General features: G+C 41.0%; 1 long non-coding RNA gene across 1 annotated transcript in view; it reads right to left on the bottom strand.

Annotated features, from left to right (window-relative positions):
• Positions 1-3,071: 3,071 nt before the first annotated feature.
• LOC307031204 overlaps positions 3,072-14,875 on the bottom strand; it is a 77,818-nt gene continuing 66,014 nt past the window's right edge. The window contains exons 2-3 of the long non-coding RNA XR_013805882.1: positions 14,068-14,131; positions 3,072-4,199 (exon numbers count right to left, since the gene is read on the bottom strand). This is a non-coding gene — a long non-coding RNA (uncharacterized lncRNA). The remainder of the gene's footprint in view (positions 4,200-14,067; positions 14,132-14,875) is intronic.

The following is a 14,875-nucleotide window of genomic DNA, read 5'->3' as shown; positions in this document are numbered from 1 at the left end:
GTGTGGGGAACACATGCTTTAATCCCAGTGAGGTTGCAAGGTTTGTTGCATAATGTAGAAAAACAAGAACCGTTTTTTCGACGGACCACATCTGCAGGATCCTGAGATGCTGCACAGACTAAACAGTTTTAAGCAAACTGAGTTTGTTTTAGCCCCTGCAAGTATTTTTATTTAACAAAAAAGGAAAATAATCAGCTTTTTCCCAATGTTAATGTAAAGAGAAGTGGAGTTTTAGGCCAAAAAGCGTCACACAAAGGACCCAGAAGTTATCAATCCTCTTTACACATCCACAGTTTCCCCTTTTTTCGCTACACTAACCTGGACCGATTTAGATCTTCTCTAGCTTCTTGGAAGGAAATCAAATACATATTTTTCTTTCACAGAGGATCCCTGGCAGACTGGATAAAAACACTGTGTCCCTCCTCACTGTGTGCAGAGAGGAAGCTGTCCTCTCGTTGTTCTCTGGAAACTTTATATGTCTCTGCTTTTATTCTCCGTCAAGGCAGCGAGTCCCTGCACGGGGGGAGAGTTTAGAGTCAGTCCGCCTGGCGTCGACAGCTCGGCTGTTTAGGGAGAGGGACAGCGAGCGCTGAACACAACAGGTAGCTGTGTCAGACTGCAGGGGGCTGCTGCTCATCCTCATTAAGCACTGAGGAAGAAGAAGGCTCCTAAAAGCTCCTCCACTGACAGGAGAGGGTGAGACAGAGCTTCAGGAGAGCTGTAATTGGGAGCGCTGCTATTACAGGCTGACCCACTGACTCGGTGCTGCAGGAAGAGGGTCTGCAGAGAGACTGGAGGAGACGGCGCCCCCGCAGACTGAAACAAAACGTCTCTGTGGGAGGAGAGACAATACAGGAATCCTCCTCCTACTAATATACATACAGAGACACAAACATGCACCAAATAATCCTGAGGAAGTGTGAGTGAGCAAGTCTCACCTCCATACTACAAGTTTGACAGGAGGGGGTCTGTGGAGGGGCTGTCAGACAGCACAGGCAACAGCAGCTCACACTACAGAAAACATGAAGCAGCACTGTGAGGAACCTGACACAGGAAGTAATCTGGGTACTCTTCAGAAATTATATTATATCTGCACAACATGGGTTATACAAATTCATATATTATTGAACATCTGACCAACCAAACCCCCTCCCCTAAAAAGAAAACACATGCAGAGCTCCTACACAACATTGAGTTACCAACGCTTGACTTGTTGTTGCAGCAGCACTCAGGTATTAACAGCAAACTGTAGCTTCACGAAAACAAAGTTTTACCAACATGCAAAAAATATAATTCCTGCATTTTCTTCATTATAGCAAATAAAATGGCCGTGTAAAGTTGGCCAACTCTCACTGTTTTTGGAAACTTAAAATGTTTTAATTGGCTTATTTTGATGTGATCACAGGCTTGCTAACGTAGCTTACCTACTGTAGTAATTTCAAATATTCTGACAAAACACAATGAAGAAACAGACCAACTCTGACAACAGTGAAAAATAATTAAATTAAACTTTATTGAACGTCTCAGTGAGCTGGGGGAAAGTGTAGTTGTGGTGGGGGGCTTAATGACAAACATTTTAATGCCCCCACACCTATCCTTTTTGGTGACACTCTCCATTATTAATAACGTTATGGTCCAATGAGAAACCTCACCTGTCAACTACCCAAATGAACAGGAGGCAGCCACACACACTCTATACACACACAGTCCCTGGAGGAAGCAATAACATTTGAATGTCAGAAATTAATAATGTTTTTATATTCGAGGCTCTTCAAAGGCCGTGAATGGCTGTGGGGACAAAGGAAATGACTTCCTGTCATTTGTCCTGTTTAAAGCCGATGTGTCTTTTTAAACAAAGTTTTTCTTTTTCTTTCATTTTTAAGCAAGATGACAGCTAAAGTGAAATCTGCTTTGATATTCTGAAATTACAAATATCCTGTAGTGTTCTCATGCAGAATGATGACGCTACACTGACTCAAACTGCAGGTTCTCTACAGATGGTGGCAGGAACATCGATATGAGTCCTTGTCATAAAACTACTTCCCCTCACAGCGAGCAAACACAGGAGCTCCCAGAGGGGTCCTGCTCTGTAAGAAGGGATTCCCTCTACAGCTATAACATTTCCTAGGCAGGGAAGCTTCTGCGTTGGCCGACAGGTGCAAACACGCTCCAATGGCTCAAAACATTTCCATTAGGAGAAAGGCTCTGCAGTTACAGAAACGATGCAAATATAAAAACATGAGTGTGCAAAACACATTAAGATTAAGGAATATCTTCATGAAAGCGTTAAATAAAAGCGCGGCGAAAATGAATCGCTGGAAATACAAAACGCTACAAGAAGCTAAAAACACAACAGAAACCAGGGGACACTAAAAAGCGACGCACACAGCTGGGACCAGAGCACTTGTTGACGTTCAGGGATGATAAAGTTGGCCAACTGTCACTGTAAGCACAGTAAGTCTCTTTCATAAGTGTAAGTGTCTTGTCATTTAAAATGACTAGGTTAGCTTAGCTAGCTTATTATTCAGAAGGAATAATGTGATCAAATTGTTAAAATAAGCCGATAAAATGTATATTTAGGGTGAGTTTCCAGTGCGATTGAACCTGTTAGTCAGTAAAGGAAAAATACATTTTCCATTTCCCTCTCATGTATTCACTGCTCTCTGCTGCAGGACTCAATTTGGAAACAGAGCTGTCACTGGATGTGCCACTTGTAACACAGTAATACTTGTAATATGTGGCCTCCCACCCCCTTACTGCCAGATCAGGCCAGGCTCAATGTTTTCCCACAATGCACCACCTCGCTGGAGGACCAATTTGCAGCTACAAGTTAAACAACCGCCAAACATTTTCCTTGTGTAATGCATTATAGACATGTGTTACCGACGCTTGCAGGTTTATCTGGATTATCATGTCCTGCATTTAGAGGAATAACCAGCGTTTGCAGAGAAACATGAATGGACTGACGCCCTGAGGACGATGATCTCTCCCTGACACTTGCCAATTACAAGCCTCCCACGTCCCTCTTGTTTTTAAAGAGTGATAAGTGAGGCGCAGTGTGTGCAGGGGTCAGTGCAGAGACCCTCTCCATTCAACTCTGCTCTGAATGTGTGGGCTGCGTTCAAGAAGAGGAAGTGATCATCATCATCAGAGAGGAATCACACATTGAGGGCTTCCCTTCACATGCTGCATCGGAGAGAGGGAGGGGGGAGATAACTTTTCATTATGCCGTGTAAAAGATCTGAAATATTTCTGACACGTTTTAATAGGTGGGAAGACTGAGCGGTGCAGCGTATGTCTCTCTGCTGATGAGAGGAGAAGTGGAGGTGTGACTCAGAGAGGTGACAATGAGAGGTGGTGGCGTCTGACGCTGTTTATAAAACCGCTTCCACTGACAGAGGAGTCGAGCTAAAAGATTTAAACCAAGAAGAACGAATCATGCAAAAAAACAACAGAAACATCTTCGCATGTAGTTGCTGCTTTTCCAACAAAACATCATTTCATCTCAAAAAGTGAACACGAATGGCGGCCTACTTGTCTGAATTTAACGTTAGCTAGCTCAGGTTGACTTGTAATTTATAAGCAGATGCTTTATGTAAAAAGTGGCAGAGCTTTGCCCGGGGAGCAATGGGAGTGGGGGGTAGGGGGGGTGTCTGGTGCCTTGCTCAAGGGAACCACGGCAGGGCCCAGGAAGTGAACTGGGACCTCTCCAAGTAGCAGTCCACACTCCATAGTTTCAGTCTGTTCGGGGATTTGAACCGTCGACCCTTCAGCTCCCATTCCAAGCCCCTACTGACTGAGCCACTGCCGGACAGGAAAAGGGGAACACCACAAAAAAGCACAATAGGAGCTCTTTAAAGCCTTTATGCAGTAAGTGTGCTGTTGGAAGAAAAGTGCAGGAAGAAGAAATAATTGTGTCCTAAACCTCTTTTTAAAATATTTCAAATTAGACTTTTTTGGCTTGACGGCTACACCGACGCCCCACCTGTAGGAAAAACCAAGTAAATGTTCTATTATAATATTATCACATGCTTGGTGTGTAATTGAGGATTACTTAAAGAGATACAAAAAGCTATTTACTACCTTTTGATGTGGCATTTTGAATGAAGAGGACAGGGAGGAAAAGTGCAGTAAGAACAGATAATGTTGTATCTCCTCACATTACAGGCGGAGAAAGAGTCGCCCTCTGCTCAAGGCCACTGCAACAAAATGAACATGCATCAAATCAGAAGCGGCTATCACACTGCGAGTCTCTCCCCCTCTTCATCTCCCACTCCACCCCTCCCCCCCCCCCCCCCCCTTTATGGAGGCAGAGACCCCCCCGGGAGGCTGTGATCTCCAGAGCACATCCTGAAGAATTAATGACTTCTAATGTACCAGTTAATGCAGAAAAGGCAGAACATCCATCATAACTGACAATTTAATGGCGCTTTCATAGACGGGACACTCATATCTCTCCCTCTCTCCCTCTCTCCTCAAACAACACACACACACACACACACACACACACACACACACACACACACACACACACACACACACACACACACACACACACACACACACACACACACACACACACACACACACACACACACACACACACACACACACACACACACACACACACACACACACACACACACACACACACACACATTATCCTTCACACTGACTTAAATGTTTCTGAAGATACATGAAACAGTGAGGAGGTACTGGTGCATGAACAGGAAATAATCAGGATCTATCTGGTAATTAACGAGTAGTAACCGAGTAATCTGCACATCAGGAATTATTGTACACGTTACTTTATGCTATATATTAATGAACCACAGTCTGGTGATTAGTTCCTACATGTGTGAATCGTATTTCAGTTGCTAAATGGCCCGTAACCAATAATGAATCCTAGTTACTGTTTGTATATCCCATTACACCTCACCGTTACTTATAGGTTAATAACCGCAGAGGCATAACATGCAAAACAAACAATAGGTAGAGACACTAAAACACTTATAAGCTTTACTTGTATTTGAATCAATAATTGTGGTAAGGGATGTCCAGAGCTCACTAACTTTTTCTATAACCGTAGCTACACTAAACTTATACATAAGCAGGTTGGTACGAAACTAGATGTTTGGATAAGCATCCCCCTTTTTGTCCTTTTTTCTACATGCATCCTTAATAATAATAACCTGTTGGATTATAATAGGTTGTTCGCTCCTTCTCTGTCGATGATTGGGCCCTAATAAGAATTTGAGGGATTACAAAAGGTCCTCCACTCCGACATACATACAACACAAGTGCACACATCTCAACATAAAACCCATCCATTATTGTCTGTAATGCAGCAGACTGAGGTAAAGTTTCTGTTGGATGTGATTAAGAGGGTCAATATTCCCCTCTACAGCTCGCACAGGCAGCTAATGTCCCTGCTACCCGTCTGAAATGATCTTCAGAGGACCGTCCAATCATCGGGGTTGTCCAACGATGGAGACCGAGCCACATTCAGCCAAACGAGTCGGCGTTTCATAATGAGAGCTACATTTATCTTAGCCCTGTGCTCAGTCTGAAAGCAGGAGGAAAGAGGATAGTCTTTACTCTGCTGTTTCCAGATAACACAGACATAATTGAAAAGTGCTGGAGACAAAAACTCTGCAGACTAAAGTCTCAGTGTAGAGGCTGGGAATTAAATGACTGGATAAAGTGTAAACAAACAGATAAGTAGTTATTGAAAAAGGTCTGTTATCTTTCTCTGTGCCTTGCTAATATTAACTGAATGTAAATATATGAAAGGAATGTCTTTTAGCGATGGTGACGTGAAGTCATATGACCGTGCTGTAGTTCCTCTAACGTTAGCTCCTACTACAAAAAGCATAAAGTGGTGTGAGATTACCGCTGAACAAAACCTGTATGTATCATAAACGTTTGTTTCCCACAGAGACGAGTCTGCAAAAATCCCAAATCCATTGGAAAAATCCCATTGAACCAGGGAGACGCTGCCTTCAGGGTCCAACACAGAAATCCCTGCAGCTCTGTATTAGGATGCAGCTTTATCTCCTCTGCTGCATTCAGCCTACATCTTACTGACTTGTTAACCTCTAATACAGGGATCCACTGATTGTGTTTCTTACCTGGATTTACTTTGTATATTTTGTGAAAGATTCTGGGCCTCCATTGGTAAATATTTGTCTGTTCTTTATTTGCAGGTCCCATTATTATTATTATTATTATTATTATTATTATTATGATGCGCCACTTTCCCCCTTCTTCTCCAGTAGGACACAGATGAGGGTGTAGCACGTTTCCTTGTACATGTGATGTTTTGGTGTTGTTGTTTTTTTAGTTTTGTTTCTTTCCGTTAACTGTCAAGTGGGAACTAACTATCTAGTATGTTTTTGTGTTTCTCTTATTATCCTACGATACTGCTATGTTTGGCTGTGAATAAGAACATATGAAGGACAGACAGTCTATTTCTATTTTATTTATTTTTTAAAGGGGCAGGTAATATAAGATTATTTTCTTCTCCCTGCTCCTTTTCGGTCAATGGTGTGTTTATAGAGACATGTTATGTAAACAATTGTTATACATTAAGTTGTGCCCACCATGAATGGAATAAATAAAAATGAAATGAAAAAGACCATGCAACAAAACAGTCAAAACAACCAGTGCCAAAAGGGAGCGCTCCCTGCTACTATCAACAGCAGCCTGACGGGTGGAGACGGATATACCGCTACGCACTGAAGCACAAACACTGAAAACATTCACAAAGGTATCTCCAAACTAAACCTCCAGCCACACAAAGACAAGAGATTCAGTATCACTTCCAGCTGTCACTTCCTATACGTTATGCTTTGAGAGCTTTAATACAAAGTGCATACAACTGAATTTCCTTCCATGGAGGACTCAATCTGTGTTCCTGAGGACACCACAAGCCCGAGCAGGTCTCAGCTAACACATAAGCATGTTAGTATCGAGCAGGAGTAGAATCATTGGCATTGACCTGCAACACGATACAAACACATTGGCTAACACTAAGACCTGCCGTTTGTAAGATAGGAATACTATCAGTCACATCTCTGCATTAACACCAGGGTTTAATGTGGTTGTGTTGGAGGGAAAAATAACAGATGCTCATGAGCTAAACACGCAGGAATCACAGAGAATAAAGCCTTTTCTTTAAGTAGCTGGACGACTTAGAGCAGCTCATTTAACTCCTTTAATATTCCTCTCCTTGCCTCAGAAATCAGAGGAAATTAATGCCACTATCTGTATCACTTCTCCTCTGTGCAGAGCACCTGCATGTGAAATGAAACACACACACACACACACACACACACACACACACACACACACACACACACACACACACACACACACACACACACACACACACACACACACACACACACACACACACACACACACACACACACACACACACACACACACACACACACACACACACACACACACACACGTTAACATCCATGCCATTGAAGTGACATTACTATTGTCATGGCAACAAACCCTCTCCTGCACAGAGAGCCTGCAGCCTCCTGCTCCTGGAGTAAGGTATAGTCTCACATCAGGAGAGCTCGTTCAGTACCGCCGCTGCCGTTAGCATGTAGCACGGAGGAAATGCCCGGTCATTATGATAGATAGAAATAACTTTATAATAATAATCTAAACTAACAAGTTTCAGGTGATTATGCACAGATGAAAACATGATAATGAATATTATATTTAACTTACATACACTGTACACACTGCTCCTTAAAGCAAGCATGCATGTTGTATGTCAGGTTCTGTAAATGCTCTCAATATAAGCTTATGTTTTCAGCTTCACTGAAACAGAAAATCTACTCACGTTTTTTTTATCTTCGCATTTTCTGCAAACTATTTCGTTTAAATCAGATTTTCTATAGATATTCATGTTTAATCTTTGTAAAGTTCATTTCACGTTGATGAGGTGTCAGAGTGATGGCAGTTAATATGAAAACGAAATGACTAAATAAAAGCATAAATAAAAGCAGTAGTTAGGTCCTCGAACGCCTTTTGCCGCTCATTGCAGAATTCTGTGTATGTTCGTCAAAGAGTTTCAGATGCTGTGCCTCTATTCAAGGACATCCTCACAGCCCTGTACTCAATCTAATTTCCAAAGTGTGAAATTCCCTCTTTCTCTCCTGTGATAGCTTCATTTCATCGTGAAAGATAATCATGGCCGCTATAATTTCTTTCAGTCATGCTGGTCAAAGACAGAGAGCGGCTCGCCAAATGACACAGAATCTTTAATGCAGAAATGATAAGAGTTTAGTCACCTAGTGTGATTCCACATTACCGTATAATGTGTTGGTACTTCCAGTTAAAGCCTAATTGCTATTTCTTTATGGCGTCGCCAGCTTTATCAACCTTTACTTGCCAAATAAACAGTATTTAAGCATTTAAATGAACATTGATGTGATAACAGTATTTCAGGCGAAAAATGAACTATTTGGATTAGCAATATGCGATCACTTTATCCAAAAAACGTATATTTTAGAAGTGACAGCAATGTTTGGAGCTGGCTGTATGAGAGAGCCCGTACTGCTTACAAAAACACATCAATAATGTTTTTATAATTACATCTCACTGCCAAAATGGTAGACACAAGTCCATACTGCAAGTCTAACAGCAGGCTGTTAAAAACTGTTAAACCCCGAGCCTGTTTTTCAGGTTTCAGGCTCAAAAATGACATTCCCAGAACAAATGACCATATTCCCTTCTAAAAGGGTTAAATTAATAATCTTTTTTCTCAAAGTAATGATAAACCTGTCAGTTGGATGTAGAAAAGTCAGAATAAATATAGATGTTTTTTATTTTAAAGAAAATTCAGATTGAACATGGTAAAAAACTGTAAATGATAGTGTACGTCCAAAAAATATTTTGTACTTATAGTGAGAACTAATCTTGGATGAAGCTTTAGGAATCCAAAGTACAACATATAATAAGTACCCTGTATCAAGATTGATGCAAAACAAGTGATATTTGACCTTTTTGGACAGATTTAGCACAAAAAAACCTCTTCTGGGGCCATTTGGGTGGATTTTTCATATCTCTGCCCCCCCTTGCTGGATTTTGACATGTGACATATCTTTCTAACCGTCAGAGCCAATGGAATCGAGGGGAACTCCCACATAGTCCTTATTTGGTAATGTGTGTGTTAGACTGCCGCATAGCCAAGTCTGGAAGCAGCAGCCACTCTGGTGGCTACCATTAGCAGCTAACTTTTTCTCTGCGATTTTTACATAAAAATGGAATTATGTATTATAAATGAAATATTTTTTTTATACAGAGACGTTAAAAACCTATGGATTAACAGATTCAGCCGCGTTTTTCCTCATTTTAATGCCATTGAACACGTCTTTTGATCAGATTGACAGCTACGGTGAGACGATCTCCCTAGAAGCTACGTAAAGGTATGTGTTGTGATGTCTGTGTTTGCTTCCCCTGTCACGAGTTTGGATCACTCAGTGATGATACTATATACCTAAATAATCTGTGGAAGCTCAGCTTTAATCGGATATCTTGTATGTGCAGCTACGATAAGTAATAAGGCTACTTTTATCTTACTTAACAGGTTAATAATAACTATATTTTCAATAACAATAGCCACACATTTGGCCATAGCTAGCTAAATAGAACATTTGCTAGCTCGATGGTACATAGTGTGTGTGTGTGTGTGTGTGTGTGTGTGTGTGTGTGTGTGTGTGTGTGTGTGTGTGTGTGTGTGTGTGCTTTGTAAGAATATAAAATCAATGTTTATATGGCGTAATTTAGATTAAATATATTCTTATAATGAAAGCTGTTTTATTCTGAAAAACAAACCGGAAGTTTTATTCTGAAAATCCTTAATTTCCGGTTAGCATTAGCATGTGGCAAACCATACGTTTTGAAATCGTGAATTGAAGGTTAAATTACATGTGGTGTTGTACACTAAACACACTGTCTTTAACACTCATTTATTGACGCTGCAATACTGTTATTAGGGAATGTTTAAATAACCACAGATATTAGAATGCTGTAATTAACATCAGAAAAACAACAGGAATTGCCTCGCCCCCGTCGACGCCGACCAATAGGAGAAGACTACAGTTGATAAACCGTGATGGAGAGGGAGAATCGATTTCTTCTTCACCCTCCGCTGACCCAACGCGAACAACAGCTGGGAGACGGGGAGCCACCTACTCGCAGATTTCATTGTATATCGCCTCATCATTTGTTTAATCAAATGCTGTTAACTTTTATAAGCTTCCTTGTACTCTTTTCAGTGTATCCTAGTCTCGGGGCTGAAGAAATCCTAACAGTCTGTCATGTGAAAACGTTCTGTTTCCGCTCACTGAGCCTCTCCACTGGAGCAACTGTCTCTCTTTCCAAACTGAAACCGCAGAACAACATTTGTACAAGCAGAACAAACAGCCCTCTGACTTTGTCTCGTAAAAAAAAAAAAAGACCCGGGCAGATTTAAGATGCAACCAGTGCCAATCTGCATGCTGGCCCATCAATGTTTCATGGCCATCACACTAGCACTCACAGCCAGAGGGGGGTAATGCAAAATTGATTTGTGTATTAAAACTGCTTAGCCAAGCAGGCAGCAGTGGGAAGTGTTGTGATTACCCCCCCAGGACTGGAGAAGGCCACCAGCACTTCAAACACTGTGTCACAGCAACAGAGATTGTCCAACAAACATTTTCTTTTACAAACCTGATCATGTTCAGGCTCCATACTGATACTGCCAGAAGAATATGTAATTATTTATAGCAAGTAACAGTTGATAGAGAAGGAAAGATGACGTTGCATATTACAAATCTACACAACATCAACAATGTTAAAACACGCACACAGCCTCATTAATTATTTATCTAAATACTGCCTTAAATGCCTCCATTTGACTCCTTAGTTTACTCTCGTAACATAGTGACATCTATGACATGTGTAAAGGGCTTTACATGGGAAAATACTCGGAATTATGTCAATATGAAACAGGATGCAAAATTCCGAACCACTAAATTAAATGTGTTGTAACTGACCTACAGTAATGCCTTTGGGCTGTTTTGGTTGTGACAAATGATTTTGTCTTTATATTCAGCCTCATTGCCTCACGTAATCACAGGACCTGTGTTCGTGTTGTGTTCACAGACACTGACTTTTGTGCAGAAAACACACCTGCCTGCTCACACATCACCAACACATGCATATTTATCAGACTCTCGCCACCTCAGAGGAGAACACATGCATTTATATTATTTGGCTGGATGAGATAACACGATCTGTGCACAGGAAGAATACTTTTAAAATTATTTTATTTAACATTATCGCAAGTTGTTTAACAGAGAGATACAGTTGTGTATAATGTTCTGAAAAACACATTATTTGTGAGGAATCATTAAGTTAAGGATTTACAGACTTTTGGGCCGGCACCAATGTGAAAAACTACTTCATGGCATCCCCATAAATTACATACCCATCATCTCAGCCTCCCACATTCTGTTTGACAACTCTTAAAAGCACTTAAAGGTCATTTCTGCTCCCCGCATGAAAAGCTCACTCCAATAAAACTTGTCTAATCGTTATTTTCAAAAGTTGGCAGACGTCACTGCTGCAGCCAGAAAACAGGCGGTGAGTCACAGAGCGTGATGGTCAGAGTTTTCCGCTAAGAAATGACATACCCTCATTGTTGCTGGTGGCGTGCACGCTGCCTTTAGTGCTGATGCATGTCACAACACGTCCTCCAGTGAAGGGGGGGGGGGGGGGCTGACAGATAGTCCATTAGGCAGGATGCTGCCAACCGCAGGGGAACATGTGGGGAATACAACCAGAAGCATTCAACATAATGCTGCACACACATTATAATGATCCAGGCCTACAACACTCGTCCAATTGCATGAAAGTCCTGCCATTTAGAAACAAAGCATGCAAAACAGCTGGAAAGAGACATAATGAAACCATAAAGAGCTAACATTTGGGGCAACACAACCGTAAAATGAACAAAAAGAGACTCATAATTACTACAAATGGTATCAAAATGAACACAAGAGACAAAAAAGGACCACAGAGAGACTCAAAATCCCTAAAAGACAAACAATGACCACAAATAGACAAAAACATATGACCACGAAGACTCTACTCAAAACTACTTAAAAAAGTCAGGAAAACTTCAAAGACACTTACTAAGACAAAGAGACACAAATGAGGGGGTGGGGCCTCAACAAAGTCTCCTAATTGAATTAAAGTTGTGCGAGGTAAAAACAGATCCATACACTGCAGTCGGTGTGTCTCCCTGAGTGTATATGTGTATATGTGCAGAAATAAGAAGTTGACAGGAAAATGGCAGCGTGTTGTGTGACGTTTAGCAAAAACAGCTCTAACAAGCTGTCATTTACCAGGCCTACCATCATACAGTATCCCCCCCAAAGTCCTCATCCTCGTGTTGAGGTGTTGTTTCTCAGCATGTAATCAAAAAATCACAGTGAAATAGAAGCTAAAATAAGATTCACAATAATCCTGCCAACACGCATCAAACACCACCTCATATACAAACAAAAGCAAACTAATTAACATCTAATTAAATCAGAAAATCTTTGAAAGGCATGCACACATTTGTAGTTTAATTTAGTCTAAATGAAACCTAATGTTAACATGGCAGTACTCATACAATCATGTTCATTTCTTTTGTGTCATTTTTTATTTATTTCTTTATGTGCAAATAAAGAATTATAATAACAAACAATCAGAACGATGTTTCTCTAAGTGGCTTTGGTGAGGTTTTTAAACTGATTTCCTTTATGTTTTACAATCATTTGATTTTTCAAGTAACCCTTTGTAATTTGTAAGTAGAAACAGAAGGTTTAAAGTTTATTTTGATAAAAAAATGTGCAAATCTTTGTGTTATGATTGGGGATCTACAGGGGCCGACATGCTACAAAACATTTCCATTAGGAGAAACACGCTGCAACTTCAGAAATGATGCAAATAAGAAACACAAATGTGCCAAAACACATTCAAATTGAGAAACATCTTCACCAACTTGACAACACCTGCACAGCGTTTAGAAAACATTCCACAACTTGACGAAACATGCGCACCGTTTACTGAGAGCGCTTTATAGATGAAACGCTGCAAGAAGCTAAAAACCCAACGGATACCAGTGTTTTGTTTTTGCAGTGCTTTAGTAGTTTAGGTGGGCATGTTTTATCAAGTAGGGTTAATCTTTTCTAAATGCTGCGCATGTGTTGTCTATCTGGTGAAGATGTTCCCTCATTTGCATGTGTTTTTTTATTTGCATTGTTTCTGAAGCTGCAGCGCGTTACTTATGGAAGTGTTTTGGGCTATTTGTTAGCACCTGTCGCCCACCAAATAGAGCAGTGTTTTAATACCAGATATTTCTCTCTTCAGAGGTCACATAGGATGTATTTTCTCCATGGCGCTAGGTAAGAGCTCTGTCTCCAGCACGTGGAGGATCTTATCTAACCTTTCCTGCCTCATGAAATATTCAGCATCCTAGCCACCAATCTCCTCCGGAAGCTGCGTCCGATATAGACGGGAGGAGAGAGGAGGAAATAGCTCTGGACTCCTGCACTGTATGATCAGTATTATCACCTTATTCATCATCACACAGTCTATGGAGCTCTGAGATCAGAGCTGACGGTGAGTGACACAGATATCAGGATAAGAGAACCACCATACAAACCCCCTTCTTCCCAAAATAAAAAACACAGGACAGGACGAGCCGCTCAATATAAGACAAGACAAACATTTTCTTCGTAAAGAGACTCAAGATTGATCTCTGCTCCCCCATGAAAGCCATCAGCTGCTCCACCTCTGTGCAATGCTCGGCACATTGATATACCCCCCCACCACCTCACCCTGAGGGCTCACAGCAGGGTGTCTACTCTGCTACTCTCTGATATCATCTTTCCTCAACTGAGAAGCTGCAGGATTGTCAAAAAGAAACTGAAATATGGACATGCTGTTGTGTTTCTTAATTTCCCCCTTTACATCCACTTCTTGCTGGTATGAGATGGCACTAACCTGTGAATAGGATCAGTGAGGATCCATAATCACATTTCCTCCCTTCCCTCATCTCGGAGCAGCCCTGCACAATGAGAAGAAACAGAAAAAACACTGTCAATAAATATCGACAAACTAAATAAATAATACAATATATGAGTCTTGTAATGAGTATGACTATAATGATTCCTGAAACCCTGATATGAGTCTTAAAACCCTGACATGACTCAGCATTATGATTCCTAAAACCCTTGACATGACTCAGAATGTTGGTACTACCTGTCTCCTGGTCTGGGGGTCAATGGTTTTCTGAATGTGTTTATGGTTATCAGCCTGAAATAAGGTCTGCGGATAACACAAGAGATTCTAACATTTTTGTTCTACTAAATAAGATACGTCAGTAAACACCACAGTGTGAATTCAAAAACGGCGGTTGCTAACAAATGTCTAAACGAAACTACAAAACGTCATCACGCCCAACATTAGCCTCCTTTAGCTTAGCGGTGGTGACGGAAAGTCATGTGACCGTGCTGTTTCCTTTATAGCCTTACGGGTTAGTTTCGTAAATCTTTGTTTGCCATAGAGAACATTTTCTTCAATAATCCAACGGAGATAGCCATTGAACCAGGAAGATGCTGCCTTCAGGGTCCAACACAGAAATACCACAACACTGAACATTCTGGTTAAGTTAAATATGCAAACTCTTTATCAACTGGCAATTCATGCAGGCGGTGGATGTATGTTGTTGCCATGGTTTCTGTGTATGAGGTACAGGAAGACAGACACACACACAGGCACACACAAACACCTTGACCTTGCTGCAGATTAC

Source organism: Notothenia rossii (assembly GCF_949606895.1).
Source record: "Notothenia rossii genome assembly, chromosome: 3".
Lineage (NCBI taxonomy): Eukaryota > Metazoa > Chordata > Actinopteri > Perciformes > Nototheniidae > Notothenia > Notothenia rossii.
The sequence above is the reverse complement of the archived record's forward strand: the minus strand, read 5'-3'. Positions and strand labels throughout refer to the sequence as shown.